This window comes from Podarcis raffonei, chromosome 5, assembly GCF_027172205.1.
Source record: "Podarcis raffonei isolate rPodRaf1 chromosome 5, rPodRaf1.pri, whole genome shotgun sequence".
Taxonomy (NCBI): Eukaryota; Metazoa; Chordata; class Lepidosauria; order Squamata; family Lacertidae; genus Podarcis; species Podarcis raffonei.
Genome location: NC_070606.1, coordinates 43,945,454 through 43,961,534, shown reverse-complemented (window position 1 = coordinate 43,961,534; position 16,081 = coordinate 43,945,454).

Genomic DNA, 16,081 nt, shown 5'->3' with positions numbered 1-16,081 from the left:
TCGGAAACTATGCCAAAAGAGCTCCTTGAAGCCCAGACAAGCTCTAACCTGTCAGGGTATTCATGGGAGATCTAACTGAGTTTTATGACTGCTTCCAGAATTAGGTTGACAATCAAAACAGATGTAGAGTGTGATTGCAACTGGACTGCCAAAGGCAAAACAACACAACAACAACATTCTCCTGTCAGCTTTCAAAACGGAGTGCACTTATAATACATGGCGATGGTGGACAAAGGCACATAAGCATCCATCTTAAGATTTATCGGTGTGGAATGGGCTCCTCTATTGAAATGAACGGGGACACCCACAGTTTCAAGGCAGCAATGCATGCTTCTGAGCATGTACAGATTGCCGGGTCAGATCAGAACTTAGAGCAAATGCTTCTAAAAGACAGGGAAGGAGGATTGTAAGGAAGTTTTAGAAGGGCAGTATGAACGTGTAAAAATAGCAAGCTGTTTCTCAGTGGAGTTTTTGTCCTCCAGAAGGGATAGTTGCTTTTCAAAGTGACATAGAGAGATTGCGGAGATCATTGGTAATTTAAAAGAAGAAACACAGAGACTGATTTTAAAAAGAAACATCATTACATATTACTACATTTTCCTTTGTCTGCATCTATTATTTAACAAAAGACAGAAGCACTTTGTTTTTCCATTTGAAACTTTAACTAAATAGAGAGTAAATAGAAAACTTTTCTTTTTTCTTTTCTTTTTTACAAAGTTGGCATTTACCTATCCTAAGGAAATAATGGTTGGCTGGTGTTGTGCCCCCAAATTTGCAACTACATCTTAATGGAGGACTGCAGAATATGGTCAGTTCGATTAGCAGATGAAGGTAGAATTATCTACAGTTGAAATTTCTGTGTGCAGGTGTCAAATAGGTTGGGGTTTTTTTAATTCCTTTAAGCTATTTGATTGTCATATTCTTTTATGCATCTTGCATCTGCAATACAACTAGAGCACTAATTATAGACATCAAAGCATTTTATGAAACTTCAAATAGGAAGGTAAAGAATAAGGTCCTTCTGCTGGCTAGATTATTCTTCTTTGCATTTTCAACTGCTTTTTATAGCCATAAATGCACTAGAAATTTACAATATCTGTAGAAGAGTTAGTGTAATTTGAGGCATTTCTGCTCAGAAGTGATCTCCCTGAAATTCAATGACATTTACTCCCCGATTGCAGCCTTTAAACTCCAAGTTTAAATAACTACCACTGTTCTAGATCTTTTTTTCCTCTTTGAGAGAAACAATGTAGGTTAGCATCTAGTCCTGAGACTCTTGCTCTCTTAGACTTCTTGCTCAGTGCAGGACCTCGGGTGGGGATATAGCTAGCCAGGGGATTCAGGTTTCTGGAATTAAGACTATAAGAGAAAACAACAAACTATGGCCTCATCACCAGAAGGGCCATTGTGGATTCATCTCATCTTGCCTTAGGAATGGCCAGATTGCTCCCTAGGAGCAAATAAAGTGCCTCTAATGGTGTTTCATTTTCAGCTAGGTTTCGTTTTATTATTATTTTTAAAAACAACTTGTTGTGTGACACAGTTTAATGGAAGAAAGCAAGGGAGAGCTGATAGTTTGTGTACTCTGCATATTCTCTTCTGAAACATTGCATGTAGGTTTCTATAAGATGTACACCATAATCTAGTTTGTTCTCGTGGACAACAGGGCTCATGCAGCGAATACTATTGCTGTAAATCCCTGATGGATACAGGGCAAATGAGTGCGTCAGTGAATGCTTCATAAGTGCAATTCACATAAGTGCATTTTTGGATCATTTTCCATTTCCCCTCTCTTTCCCCTTTCCTTTTTTTTCTTCTGGGTTAGCAAATGTGCCAGAATGATTCTTATTTCTGTCCAGCTCCTTCCCATGGAAGCTGTACACAGTAGGGAAGGTTGCACATCAAGGAGATGGGAATTAACGGATACAAAAATCTTGACATTTACACAATTTAGACATGTTACTTTTATTTAAAGGGACTTTTTCCTATAGAAAGGGTGCAGACCCCTTAGTGAATAGACCTGCTAATGCCTCTTGCTTTTTGTGTTTATATGTGCCAGTTCTAATAATTGTCACTGTTGACCTAAGTAAGAAACATCCCAACATGTTTGTGGCAGACACCATGGGGCTTTGGGGCACGCTGTTTCTCTTGGATGGGGGGAAAGGCAGAAGGCATAAACCCTGTAGAATTCTGTTATTTACCGAACATCTTGGTTCCTCACTTGTAAATAATTAGGACTGGAGAAAGGACCTACAAATGAATGAATAAGAGACAAAAAGCAATGACATTCAAAAAGCAACACTCCCACATGGATCTGCTCTTGACCCTTCCAGAGTGGGGGGAGATTAAGTCAAAATGAAAGAACATGCTTGGACACACTCAAATTGTCTCTGCCATTTTCCAGCTTCATTAGAGAAGGGGACTCCCAGTACAGGTGGGATCGTCAAGGGGCCATTTTGTCCTTCAAATGGCACTTTGTGATTTGGACAACTGCATAGCAACATGGCAGGAAAAAACAAATAAACTTGAAGTACAGGAAGCCCTACACACATAACACCAATTTGAGCTAAATGCTGCTCATTGGGGCAACATCATGGGGATTACTGTGGTGGCATGCTAAGTCAACAGTAGCACCCTGCCCATAGTAATGTGGATATTTCGCCATGCCTTGGCAATGACTCAGAAAAGAGGGTTTGTGTAGGCATAAAATGTTGCTGAATTGTTGGCATCAGTCTGTCTTGAGAAACAATTGATTGCACCTCCAGGGTTGAAGTCAAACTGCTGTGTTAGCAGCACCAAAGTGACCTCCTCGGGGCACAAGTCTGGGCAGTGTGCACAGAGGTCCTGGGCTGCCCAGATTACAAGACCCCCATATTGGCCTTGCTGATGTGGTCCAAAGGAAAGCAGAGCACTATGTTTGGCACCAGCTTGGCTGCAGGAGTTGTCAGAAGGAGTCATGCAAGGTGCCATACAACTGTCTTAGGGACTCCACTCTGGATTTGTGTAGGGTTTACTCCTTAGCCTTTTCTTCTACTGAAGAAAAGGCAGGAAAGGGTTAGGATCAGAGCTTTCCCTCTCCTAGATGGGCTAGGATGCAAGGGGAGTCCCTAACTCACCAAGGGTTTGAGACCCATTGGCTAGCCTCATCTGGTTTAACTGGTCAGTCGAAGCCGTTCCTGGGGTGTGACTGCTGTCGCATGGTGACAGCTTCTAGGAGCCATAGGTGAGAGCTGAGTGCATGGTGGGGATCAAAGGTGGACAATCTACCCCAGAAGGAATATGACATCTCCCCCATGAGAGGTACTACCCTACCCCTAACACCCCATATACCCCTGGATGCAGCAAATGAAAAGATAATTGTTCGCATGCAGTTGCTGTGTGGTGAGTGTGTAGATGGCAAACAGTCATTTCTGAATCAATTCTGACTTGTTACTCATGCTCAGTGTCACATGTCTCCCTTTAGAAGAACAGTCTGTGTGTTTCAGTTTGGCTGTTCAATATTATTATAAAAATTAGTAACTAACATTAGTCTAAAGCAGCAATTGATTAAATCTGTACTTCATTAATTGCCAGTTAGAAAGGCAGATTTTCCATTAGATTGTGACTAGAGTCATTGCTGGAGAGAATGGTTAATATTGCTATACACTATACAGTAACATTGGAGTTGAGCAAACACAAGCTTGAGGAGGGGTCTTTGCATCCTGGGAGTGGCACAGTGAAAAGACCCAGAATTCACAGACCGAGAACTGCACTGCCTTCATGTTGCCAATGACTCCTGGCAGCAGAGTGCTGGCATTTTGGCTGAGGAAAAGCAGGCATTTGCCACTTGCCAGGAAAGCACTTACATCTCAAAGAGGGGGAGGGAATTGGCCTCTGTGCCAAATTACCCTCCTCCAAATAATTATTTGATCTGCAAAAGAACTCTGCTGGACCAGACCAAAAGCTGTTCTAGTCCAGCATCCTGTTTCTCATAGTGGCTAACAAGGAGACCATGAACAGAAGTTGAGAGTAACAGGTTATAATCAGAGTCAAAATGTGGTTGTTGTTACAGCATTGGGGCAGATTGTCACATGTGCAGTAGGCATTGTTCACATGTGTTGCCGTTGTCGTTAGCAAAATCTCTGCATAGTCACCACACTGTTATCATGAAACACTACATAGGATTTCAGGATAAATAAACTTCGCAGTTGCGGAAGCAGAGCTTGTGAAGATTTGTGTTCTTTTGCCTTTTTGTCATTCATCTTTTCAGACCCATTTGGATTCATGGCATACGGTTGGAAGCTTACACAGAGGAACACAGGAGGCATGGATTGGTTCCCAGCCTGGCACGGCATCGTCCAACCTTCCTCCCTGCTCACAGCACCATCCCTTCTCTTTACTTGTTTGAATATGTGAAGTCTGAATACCTTAGCCAAATGGAGGAAGTTATATGTCAGCCCTGATTTAATTGGTATGGGCTGCATTTATGCATTCAAGAATAACAATATGGAGAGGTTTCGGCAAAGAAAAAGGCAATGTTCTGCATAGAAACATGAGATATGACTTCAGGCTTGGCACCAGCACCTGGCACCTTAGAATAGCTGTCTCTGCCTCAGGGCTCTATCAAGGCCTACTAGCACCTTAGGCTCCTAATGACAGCAATAGTGGATGGCCATTTTAATTTCTGACATAGCGTTGCTTTGGAATATTGACGGAAATTGAATGGAGTATTGGCTCACCAGAGCCAATTGGCAAGGGCCCCTACCTGGAGCCCACATTGCACAGAGCATGATTAGTAAACCAAGACAGAGGGTCAAGGATGTACGGTACATCCCACCAGCCACATCAGAAGCCATGTTGCAGGTGCACATATCCTTTATTGGCTTCAAAGGATGGCTTGTCTTAGGGCCTTATTGACAGCATTATCAGGTATGGCAGCAACTGTTATCAAGTTGGCAGTGCATTGAGAGGAAGGTTTAAACCCTCCTTCTCATCCACAATTTCCCCCACTTTTGTTATCATTAGCATTAGGGGACAAAACTCACATTGGTCCAGGTGGGAGTTTCCCACACCCAAAGTTATTTGCTGCATATGTGTGTGTAAATTCCACAGAGATTAAACCAGCCTGCTCTGTGCCCTGCCATCTTGATAATCATCCCACCCACCCCGCGCCTGGTTTTTATTTTTATTCCTAATGCACAGCGTATTTTGCTAATCACGTTGTTAACATGAGGTGTGGTTTGCCAGTTAAGCCAGGGGAACTTTGAAAGCTGGATGTAACCTCTACTATTTCGTAAGGCATTTGGGCTCCTGCATTTATATCTAGTTTTACCTGCTTATAGAAAGTGTCATAAAGAGATATTAAAAATTATCCCTGTTCGCCTCAAAACGATTGGGGGGGAAAGCATGTTTGCAATGCTCATGAATTTTAAAAGTTGTCAAAATGTGCAGTTGGGTAAATGCCACTTGGAAGCTGCCTCACAAATGTGTAATTTGTATGCCTGAGGTATGACATATAGTGCTGTTAACGCACGCTTTTACAAACATAAATTATCTATGATACTAAAAGAGATACATGCTGGACTGTTATTTTTTTTTAAGCCCATAATGCCCATTCTCTTGAGGATGGGAGTACTTGAGAAAACAGTTCTTACTACCACCATAAGACGTAGTTAAACTATTATGTCCAAATATACTCAGTAGCCACCATCACTCCTTGAATTTTCATGCATTTCAACTTACACATTAAGTGAGGAACCCCTCTATCTATCTGTAAAAGTTACTTTCTTTTCATTATTACTTAGCTGCTGTGAACATCCAATCAGAAGAAACTGAATTGTTTTGTTTCAGGCTTTATTATGACATAGCAAAGCTTGGACTTTTATCATCCTTTATTGACAAACATTACTCTCGATCCTTCACCAACTTAATTAGTGGCACTAAAAGACTGCAGAATACTAAACGTTATGGCCATTTCCTTTGCTACTCTTTAAATATATCTGGCAGCTCTATAAATCTGCAATGAGAGGCAGAGTCAAAAGTTAACTATTCTTCAGTTTATTGCAAGGAGACTGTAACTGAGATAAACAAAAAAAGAGCATTATCTACTAATCCCATAAAGGAAAATTGTATGTAACTGGAAACACAAAAAGTAAAAAAAGAGAGAAAAGGATGGTGTTTTGCTGATATTTCTAATTCAGCAGGGATTCTCAGGGCAGTCTCCCTGGTTTCTAGAAAAATGGAGGAAGTGGGGTTAACATGTTGACCTAGCAAAGGTGGCTTATACCCCCTGTACCCATGGCTCCCTATCTGATGGCAACTGCTAGAAGACTTCTGTCTATAATGGAAAAGTCAAATGGTCAACGTTGACAACGCTGGTCACCTAGTTGGCAGGGATGCCAACTTGAATAAAATATTGGTAGGGGTAGGTAAGCCCCGCCCTGCATAACCAGTCAAATTACGCGCTGCATGCACACCATTTTAATGGCAATTCCCATCAACTTGGGGGGTGTGTGCTGGTCCCTCACATATTTTATTGGGTGGCTAAAGACCTCTTGGCCCCTAGGAGCTGGCTCCTATGCTAGTAGGATCACCTAGAGACAAATACCTTTTCAAAATGGAATATTTGCCAAAGCACCAACACTTAGCTAGCCTTTTTTCTTTTTTTTAAGGGCCCAAATAGGGTACTTTATGTGACAGCAATGCCCTACTGTTTCATGAATCTCTGCTTTTTAATATTTTATTTAGCTCTTAGAAAGCGTATTAGAGTGCCAGACCAGAATAGAACATTTCCTTACACCTTCTTTGGTTGCAGATCTGTATTACAAAGTTCAGAGAAGTTTGAATTTTTAAGGAGAGATGTGCTTCCGTTCATGCATAAGTTCGGGAAGTATGTAAATTCGTATTAAATTGCAGACTGAACACATTTCTCCCCCATCTCTACAAAAAAAGAGTGGGGTAGAGTGGTTAGGGTTCCTTTGGTTTGCCTTGAAGGCATGCAAGCATTGAAAAGCATAAACTGGCAACTTCTTTTGATCCAGTAGGTGCACTGGGCCAGAATGGTATCACCTGAATGAATAGACAGGACTTTCCCCCAGCTGTCTACCTTGGCAATAGGGTACCAATGCTGCAGAGCTAGCAATCCACAAAGAATCATGTCTGTGCTTGTATCTACAGGGATTTATTTTTTGTGAGCTGTGCTATGTTAAAGTAGCTTTTTAAACATACAGGGAGGAAAGGTCAAGCAACAAGTTGCTATTAGCTAAAAAACAGAATACTTTTACGGTATCCAGCTGTGGGATATTGAGTGAATGAATTGTTCTCTGTAAAAGGAAATGCTTAGTTTATATAAATAATATCACAATTCCTTGCGCTGCCAAGGAACATGATGCTATATTACTGTCTAGATATATTTATTCTACATTGTGTCTGACTTCACCTACCTCAAGCCAAGGTTATGCTCCATTATATATAACTTACCGTGTCTTGATATCAAGGAAACCGTGAAAGGTGGACGACTCACATGTCCCAGAAGGAATCAACTGAAAATATCTGAAATAATCAAGGGCAATCAATTATACTTGCCATTTTGTCCATAAATTTGAGATTCACGGAACAGGTAAGACCAAAGCAGAGAAATCATATAACTTTTATGTTATCCTCAGTCATTTTAAGGCCTTCTTTCTTTTCCTCATGACTGTTGCCTGACTTCAGCTTTTGAAAAGAAGAAGACAGTCTTAGAAAGGGTGAGATATTTACTTATTTATTATTGATCAGCCAGAAGCTTAAAGATTCAATGCAAGCTTCTGTGTTACACAAAAGTCTTCTTCTATCATTTATATGTGAAGCTTCTTACCTTTGAGGCTGTTAAACCAACCTTCACAAAAGTAGAGGGGCAAAAGAACTGGTGACACACATGGCAATGCAAAAAATCAAATATCTTTGCACTAATAGGAAGGATATCTTGCCTCTACACTCAGATGCAGTCAGGAAATTAAAAGACGCCTGCTTCTTGGGAGAAAAGCAATGACAAACCTAAACAGCATATTAAAAAGCAGAGACATCACCTTGCCAACAAAGGTTCTGTCAGGGAACTGCCATCTGAGACTAAGGAGGTGAAAGGGCTCATGGAGGGTGAGAGAGACCATTCAGCGGAGGAGGGGACCAGCAGGGGGAGAAGTGGAGTTCCAAGGGAAAGTGAGTCGGAGGGAGGGCTCAGAGACACTTCAAGCGGGAGCAGCGGGGAGATTTCAGGACCTCCTGTAGGGACACCCACTCCTCGGCGGAAACTGTCACGCCGAGAGTCCAGAAGACGCGTTTCCGTTAAGGAGCTTTTATGCTGGAAGAAGTTCCGTAAACGCCCACTGTCCGATTCAACGAGCGATTGATGGAGTCATGTTTAAGGAGCTCCATCACAGACAGAGGTTTGGGGACTTAGCCAAACTCTGAGGGATTAGGATTTTACGCACAAGCAGCTCATCATCCCATCACAGGTTCGTATAGTTAAAGCTATGGTTTTCCCAGTAGTGATGTATGGAAGTGAGAGCTGGACCATAAAGAAGGCTGATCGCTGAAGAATTGATGCTTTTGAATTATGGTGCTGGAGGAGACTCTTGAGAGTCCCATGGACTGCAAGAAGATCAAACCTCTCCATTCTTAAGGAAATCAGCCCTGAGTGCTCCCTGGAAGGACAGATCCTGATGCTGAGGCTCCAATACTTTGGCCACCTCATGAGAAGAGAAGACTCCCTGATGTTGGGACAACAGAGGACGAGATGGTTGGACAGTGTTCTTGAAGCTACCAGCATGAGTTTGACCAAACTGCGGGAGGCAGTGGAAGACAGGAGTGCCTGGCGTGCTCTGGTCCATGGGGTCACAAAGAGTCGGACACGACTAAACGACTAAACAACAACAACAACAACACTCAAATGCAGCCACAAGGCAATGTAGGGGGTGAAACAACTTTCTGAAATATATAGTAGATGCTTGTCATGGCCTCAAACCAATTTCCTCGAGGTTGAAAAAATAGTTGCAGCTCCAAACTTTGCTATGTTGAAACAGTGTACCCAGAATATTTTTAAAGAGCATTTTTTAAAAATCCACAGCACATTGCAAAACAAAAGAAAAGAAGAAGTGATAAACAATGTGACTGAACAAAATAATTAGGTTTTCTTTTGAATTAGAGAACCAAAGTGTTCTGCTTTGACTGTTTGCTACTCATCACTGACAGTTTACAGGAATCAGAGTAATAGAAACATTGCCAAAGACTATTATCTCCTTGGCGTTTTGGTGCCTAGGCTTAAGAAAAGGGCACATGTTATCAGCTGTACTCCACTCTCAGTTCACTACAGGAGACTGTGAGAAAATGGTCTAAAAACTGGCAATCAATAACTGGATATGTGAACACTGTGTGTCATTAAATGGCCTGATATTTAGATCCTCTTCAAAACACAAGGTGATTCTGAGGAAAATAACTAGGAAAGAGAAAGAAACTGAAGTGTAATTCAGGAGAAGAGGGCCTCGTAAGGAAGTTGTACTACAGTATTTCTGAATTAGGAATCAGTAGTGCAACCAGGCTTCTGAATTCGGGGGAAAACTAGCCATTTCCCAGTGTTTGGAGGAAATTACTTGTTTTTATTGAGACCAATTCCATATCGAGCCCCGAGGGTGAGTGGGTGGGTTCTCCTATCACTAATTTAAAGCCTGAAAGAAATTTGAGGACTTGGATGGTTTTGTGTGGAGTTCCTACAGCATAGCTGTGTGTGGACCAATTAGTGGATGACCTGTTTTGTTCCTCTCTTCTCTAAGTCCTTTTCATTGCATAGAATTTCCCAGCGGATTGTGCTGTTTGTGTGTAGTGTAAGCAATAATGGTGGCAAAGGAAAGCAGCCACATGCTATTTCCCTCTTGTAATTGCTTAACAATGTTCGAAAAGCCCCGATTGTTAGTAGGAGGCTGCTGATCTTGTCAGTCTAAAGCCACTGATTTTCATCCCTTCGACATATATATATTTATTTTTTACGAGTGGCATAATCTTTATTGAAATAGATATACCTAGTTCTTATTACCAGGTTTGACCCTGGTATCTTAAGAGGCATTGAGCATTTTCAACTTGCTTTGAGTGATCCAGAACTCTTTGTGACAGCTTCTAGTACTGATGTGCTAAAGAATACAAAGATCTGATTTATCCCTATGGGTGATAATATTCAATTTCTTTTGTTGTCTTGGAGGCAGCAGAGATAAACGTAGGCTGCTGGAAAGAGGTGATGTAGCTGCCTAGAACAGAACAAAAATGAGTTGGTGGTCAAAAGATAGTTACCTCCATTTGCAGTCCTAAATCCATTTATCTGAAAGTAAGCAACACTGAACACAATGGGTCTTTCTTTTGAGTAGACATATATAGGGCATCACCATTTATAACTTTGTTTCTTAAAAGTAATAATTAAATAAATCACTAGAGTGAAGAAAGATTTGATTGAAAACTGTTTTCATGAATGACTGATTTAAAAATATATATTATTTCCAAAATATGAACATATAGAAACTTAACCATTACAACTGATGGAAAAATATATTTAATCAGCTTTTAGGATTACCAAGCAAAGCTCCATACTCTGCCTCTGGGCCAAACACACAAACACACACACAAATGAGAGAGAGACTCTCATATCCGCCTCTGCAGATATGTAGCACAGGGATATGCTTTGTCTAGTTTAATGCTTGTACCTGAACAAGATAGATTTGAGCATCACAACAAAATGTTCCTGGTAGTATTCAGCTCTGCACCTTTGTCAGACCTTTGCTTTCTGCCGGCACAGGTACTGATTTAGTGGCAGTATCAACTAATTTACTTGTCTAATTTGATGTTTCTATGAAACCGGCAGATTCCTTACTTAAACTCAATTTTCTTCAAACTTTAATTCTCTTAAGTAATTTAATGCTTCCTTACAAGCATGTTGACCCTCACTTGCTTGTTCCATTAGTTAGTTTAACTAGAAATCACCCTTTTGCTCTCACATCTTAGCGACAGCAACTTTCCTTTTCCATACTAATGGAATCAATGTGTTTCTGTATGTGGGGAAGTGTTGTGCACTAAAGGGTTCTATATTTTTCTCAGCCGTTCTGATCTTTCTATTACATTGGCTAGATATCTCAATTGATTGCATTTTTTTTGTCAAATTATATAAACCATTCCTTTCTACTTCTCGTAACTGGTTTTTGCTATCATCTCAGAGGCCTGTCACTAGGGATGTAAGGCGGCAGCGATTTCTGCCCTGTGTTTCTCACAATCAGCGCTGTTTCTGTTTGGTACAGTTCAGTTGCCACTTAAGTCTACATTATTTGTCTCACCATTAGCCTTGGCTGAAGTGAACATAATTACAGAATGAATTTTAGTGCATTTCAATGGAAGGGAAACATCAAAAGCAATGCAGAAAATAACTTAATTTTTTATATAATGCTTGCAGACTATTGCTCATATTCACTTGCATGATTTCCAGATGAACATGTGAATTGTGGCTCCCATTTCCATTTCTGACAGAATTCTCCAACTTGTGACATGCAGTACAATCCTGCTTGCATTTACTCAGCATGATGTTTCTTGTGATGAGTGTGATTTATTCCCATATTAGGTGTGCATAAGGCTACAACCCCCATATTTGTTCAAAAAGATGATACACACAAATAAATTTAAGTAAACTTCACTTTGAAACATATTTAGTTTTCTGTAGCTCTTCTCCCTTCCTCATCTTCTCCCTTTCCTCCTAGCCATGAACAAAGTCCCTTGGCTCCTTTATTTCCTGCATCTCCCCTGTGGACCTTCTGTGCCTTTGAACCTCCACTCGAAGAATAATTGAATTAACAAAAAACCTTTTGTGAGCTGAAGGGGCTTTCCCATCCATATAAGTATACCACTTGATCAATTGTTCAGGTGCCAGTTCAGATTCATGTATGCCAGGAGTGGGGACCCCCCCTTTTTTTTTTGTTCAAGGACTGCATTACTTTCTGGTAATTACCTTCAGAGGCCGTCTCATCAGGGTTGGGTAGGGCCAGAGGCAAAAGTGTGTGGATGACAGGAGTGGGTGTCAGAAGTAGGTCAGCAATAAATCACACAGCACCAGTAAACTTAACTCTTTATTCAAGGTGTGCTCAGGAGGCCAGTCCTAGTGAGCACAGCAACTGTTCCTAGTAGATCTTGTCCCTTTGAGGCAGTTGTGGGGACTAAAGGCACCTGCCTCTTCACAGTTGCCTAAGTCTCCTCCCACAAGTCGTTCCCAAGGAATCTGACATTCTGTTGCCTTGTCTAACTTTGCTCCTCCCTCTTCATACCTCTTCTGGTTCTGGGAAGCCAGTGGGGAGGGGAGCTGGCCACAGCTTCTACAGCAACCTAACTTATCTCTTCCTCTTGGCTCCTGTCCTCTCCAGTCTCTGCTTCTGCCGCTGCTTCTGGACTGCTACAGACTCTTCCTGCTCACTAAACTATCTCTTCAGCTTCCGATGCCTCCTCCTCCCAGTCTTCTCCTTCTTCTTCCTCTGACCACTTGTTGTCATCCCACCACCAATTCCATGGCTCTAAGTTTTCTTCCCTTGGGGGTTTCCAGGCTGGTGCCTCCCACCACTGGAATGAGAGGGTGTGGTGTGTGGCCTGGGAGCAGTCCCAAGGAGCAGACAGAGAGACCTGGAAGGCTGGATTTGGCCCCTGGGTCTCAGGTTCTCCACCCCGATGCAAGTGGCGAGTCAAGAGATCTGCAGATTAAACTACCACCCGGAAGAATGGCAAAGGATGTATTAATAGTGTAGATCTGATGTTTAAATTGGAACAATAAGGGGGGGGGAATGGGATTAAAGAGTTTTAGGCATAAAGCTGCACAGTGACACTCAGAAACAAACCTGAAAATAATTTTAAGAGAGCAAGAAAGGAAAGAACTCACTCGGGGGGGGGGGGGGGGTCGGCAGAACACCAGAAGAAAAGGCCAGACTGACATTGCTTGGTTTTATTAACTCATTCATAATTAGGCCCTAGTTTAGCTACAAGTCATCTTGTGCCATATGGGCTAATATAGAGCTGAAAGTTACCCCCCATGCAGGTGGCAGTCTGTCACACTGAAGGCAGATTAGCATAAAACAAACAACAATACTCCCTTAATTATAGCGGCACCATTTGCAATGCCATCACTAAGGGTGTGTAAGCACTTCCATTATAGCTCCTTATCCTTAAGATTTTATTAAAGAGCCATAAAAAGTCTTAGAAACAGAATAAATCCTTCGTTGAATTTAACAAAGGATGTCGTGGGGTGGGGTGGGGGGGAAGGAATGTGAGAGCACCAGATACATTAAAGGAGACAAATCACGCTAGAGAGATAGAGGAGGAGCGGAGCGGAATCCAAACAGCTCCTGCTTGGATGAATTTGCAAACTAATTGGCCACTTGGCTCAACTTTGATAAAAATAAAAACATGAAAGCATCTGAATTATTAACACTTGTCACTTAGTTTCTGTTCATGCACATCACCTTTTCTGTAACTTTTTTTTCTAATGTGCACATCCATGACAAAAAGCAATGGTAAAAGAAAGGCGCTGGAGGAAATATTATGCGGATGAGCTGATGTGATGCGGAGTAGTGATCCCATAGATAATGCCATGAAAGCAAAAATGATCACAGTCCTCAATCGCATGTGAATTGGTGGGGGCGGGGCAGAACTTGCATCCATAATACAAATGATATAGATGATTATAATTAGCAAAACTGACACACACATAACTGTATGATACAGACGTGAATGCATGTTAATCAGATCCGAGACTACCTCTTTTTGAATGTTATACAAAGTCTTTTCTAAAAAGTAACAGGTAGCGGTTTCCTTCCCTCCCCCCATTTTTTTTTGGTCAGCTTCCACATTCCCTCCACCAACTGTAGGGGATCAAGGCTATTACCAAGCAACTTCCTTTTTAAATCGAATATTCAGTTACATTTTAATAAAGTTGCATAGTCCATAAAAATGTTTTTAATATACTAGATGAAGCAGAAGATATCCTACTGTTTAATAAAAATTGGCACATTATCAGCATCTCTGATGCCTCTTCTGCCCCTTAAAATATTATTAATTGCTGTTGTTGTTATTATTCAAGTGCTGAATAGAATCTTATAGCATCACTCTAGGGCAGAATGAGGAATCAAAATGGCAGCTCCCAAGATTCAGCTGCCCAGTGCTGATCAGTGTGTTGTTGCCTCTTGCCGTTGCCACCACTGCTAGGTATACCAATCAGGAGGACCTTGTGATGTAGGAGGCATCATATCAGATGGCAATGCACTAAACTCCTCAAATCTAGAGTTGACCCTGAGCAAAAGCTACAACTACAACAATTGTGTTTTCATTTTGTGACAGTAACACACCAGAAACAAATTAGTTTTCAAAATTAATCCATGTGCCCCTAAGTAGAGGCCCCACTGAGTAAGTCTTCACCAATTAAAATTGTGAGCTGCTAGTTAACCAACAAACACATTACCTACACAAATGATTAAACCTTTCAGCCTTGCTGGTTTACTTTTGTTTCTGGAGCAGGCGGTCTTCCCAAGTTTGTTTTGTTTTTGATGTGTGGGGTGTTGGTTTGGCTTTGAATGGAGTGAATTTTGCAGTGCAGAGCATAGAGGGGTTAAATTTCTCTCTTGCTGTCTCCTTGCCTGCTGATGTGACTCTATGGTTTTTCAAATGCTATCATGCTAGAGGATGCCAAATGTCCTGCCATTTAATAACTAGTAGCCTACACAGCTCTTTTCAAAATGCCACTGCTCTGAGCATCTGTTGTTATTAAGCAAGATGATCACATTTTTGTGCAGGACTTCAGTTCTGCTTTTCACATCACTTACAGAGCAGGAATAATATGCAGTTTGTGTATAACACAATCACTTCTCAGAACATCAAGCCAATTGCTGTTGTTTCAGGGTCCTGATTTATTATAGATTGTAAAAATAAATAAACTTTGGCCTTTATCCTCCCCAATAAATGTTACAAAAGTGCCCTGGAATCAGCAGAGTGTCAGCAATTAAAACCATTTAACATTATAATAATTAAAAATGCAACACTCTGGTGCACACAGCACCAGCTCCCATAAAAAAGCCACATTGTCAGTCCTTAATAATTACGTTGTTCTGAAAGGCAGAATGAAGAAGTGAGAAAGGTTAGGATAAGACTGGCAACCTGCTGGAGTCCTTTTTGCTGTTCATTGTTCTGGAATTGTTTATTCTGCATCCTGGTAAAAAAATTAGTTAACAGATGTGAAGGAACGCCCTCGGCTTGCTACCACGTCTCTCTCCAGCATAAAATGACGGATAATGTTAACAACCAAAGCAACAGCTGGATCTAAGCATGTCATTTTTTCCTGGTAGGGAAGAAGGGCTGTTAGGCTATTATTGAACAATTTAACAGAGAATAAGGTTCTCACTAGATATCCCTCTAATGATGTTGGAGGCAGTTGGAATAGGCTTTTGTGCAGTTTTACCTTGTTGTATATGCAGGCACCTGCATGAGGAAATATCCACTTTAGTGCAATGCTATTCACCCACCATCCAAATCTAAACGTGGATTCTTACTTTCACACTTACTCATCTTTCTAAGCCCATCACTATCCCTGTTGGCCCTCGCTGATCTTCTTCCCTTGGTTTCTGATGTATGTGCGAAGTGTTGCTGAGACAGGTCAGATGGAAACCACTTCCTACAGGATATACAGTGGTACCTTGGGTTAAGAACTTAATTTGTTCCGGAGGTCTGTACTTAACCTGAAACTGTTCTTAACCTGAAGCACCACTTTAGCTAATGGGGCCTCCTGTTGCCGCTGCGCCACTGTGGCACGATTTCTGTTCTCACTCTGAAGCAAAGTTCTTAACCCGAGGTACTATTTCTGGGTTAGCAGAGTATCTAACCTGAAGCATCTGTAACCTGAGGTACCACTGTACAGGAACAAAAAGTCGGAGGTGGTTTTAGGAGAGCATGACTGCTTCAGTTGCACTGGGTGCAGAGCCTTGAGGGCGCCAACCCAAGTATGATTTAGAATGGAGCACAAGAGGCAGAGTGGCCCCAGATTCTGGTGTCGCACAGGGCACTGCTG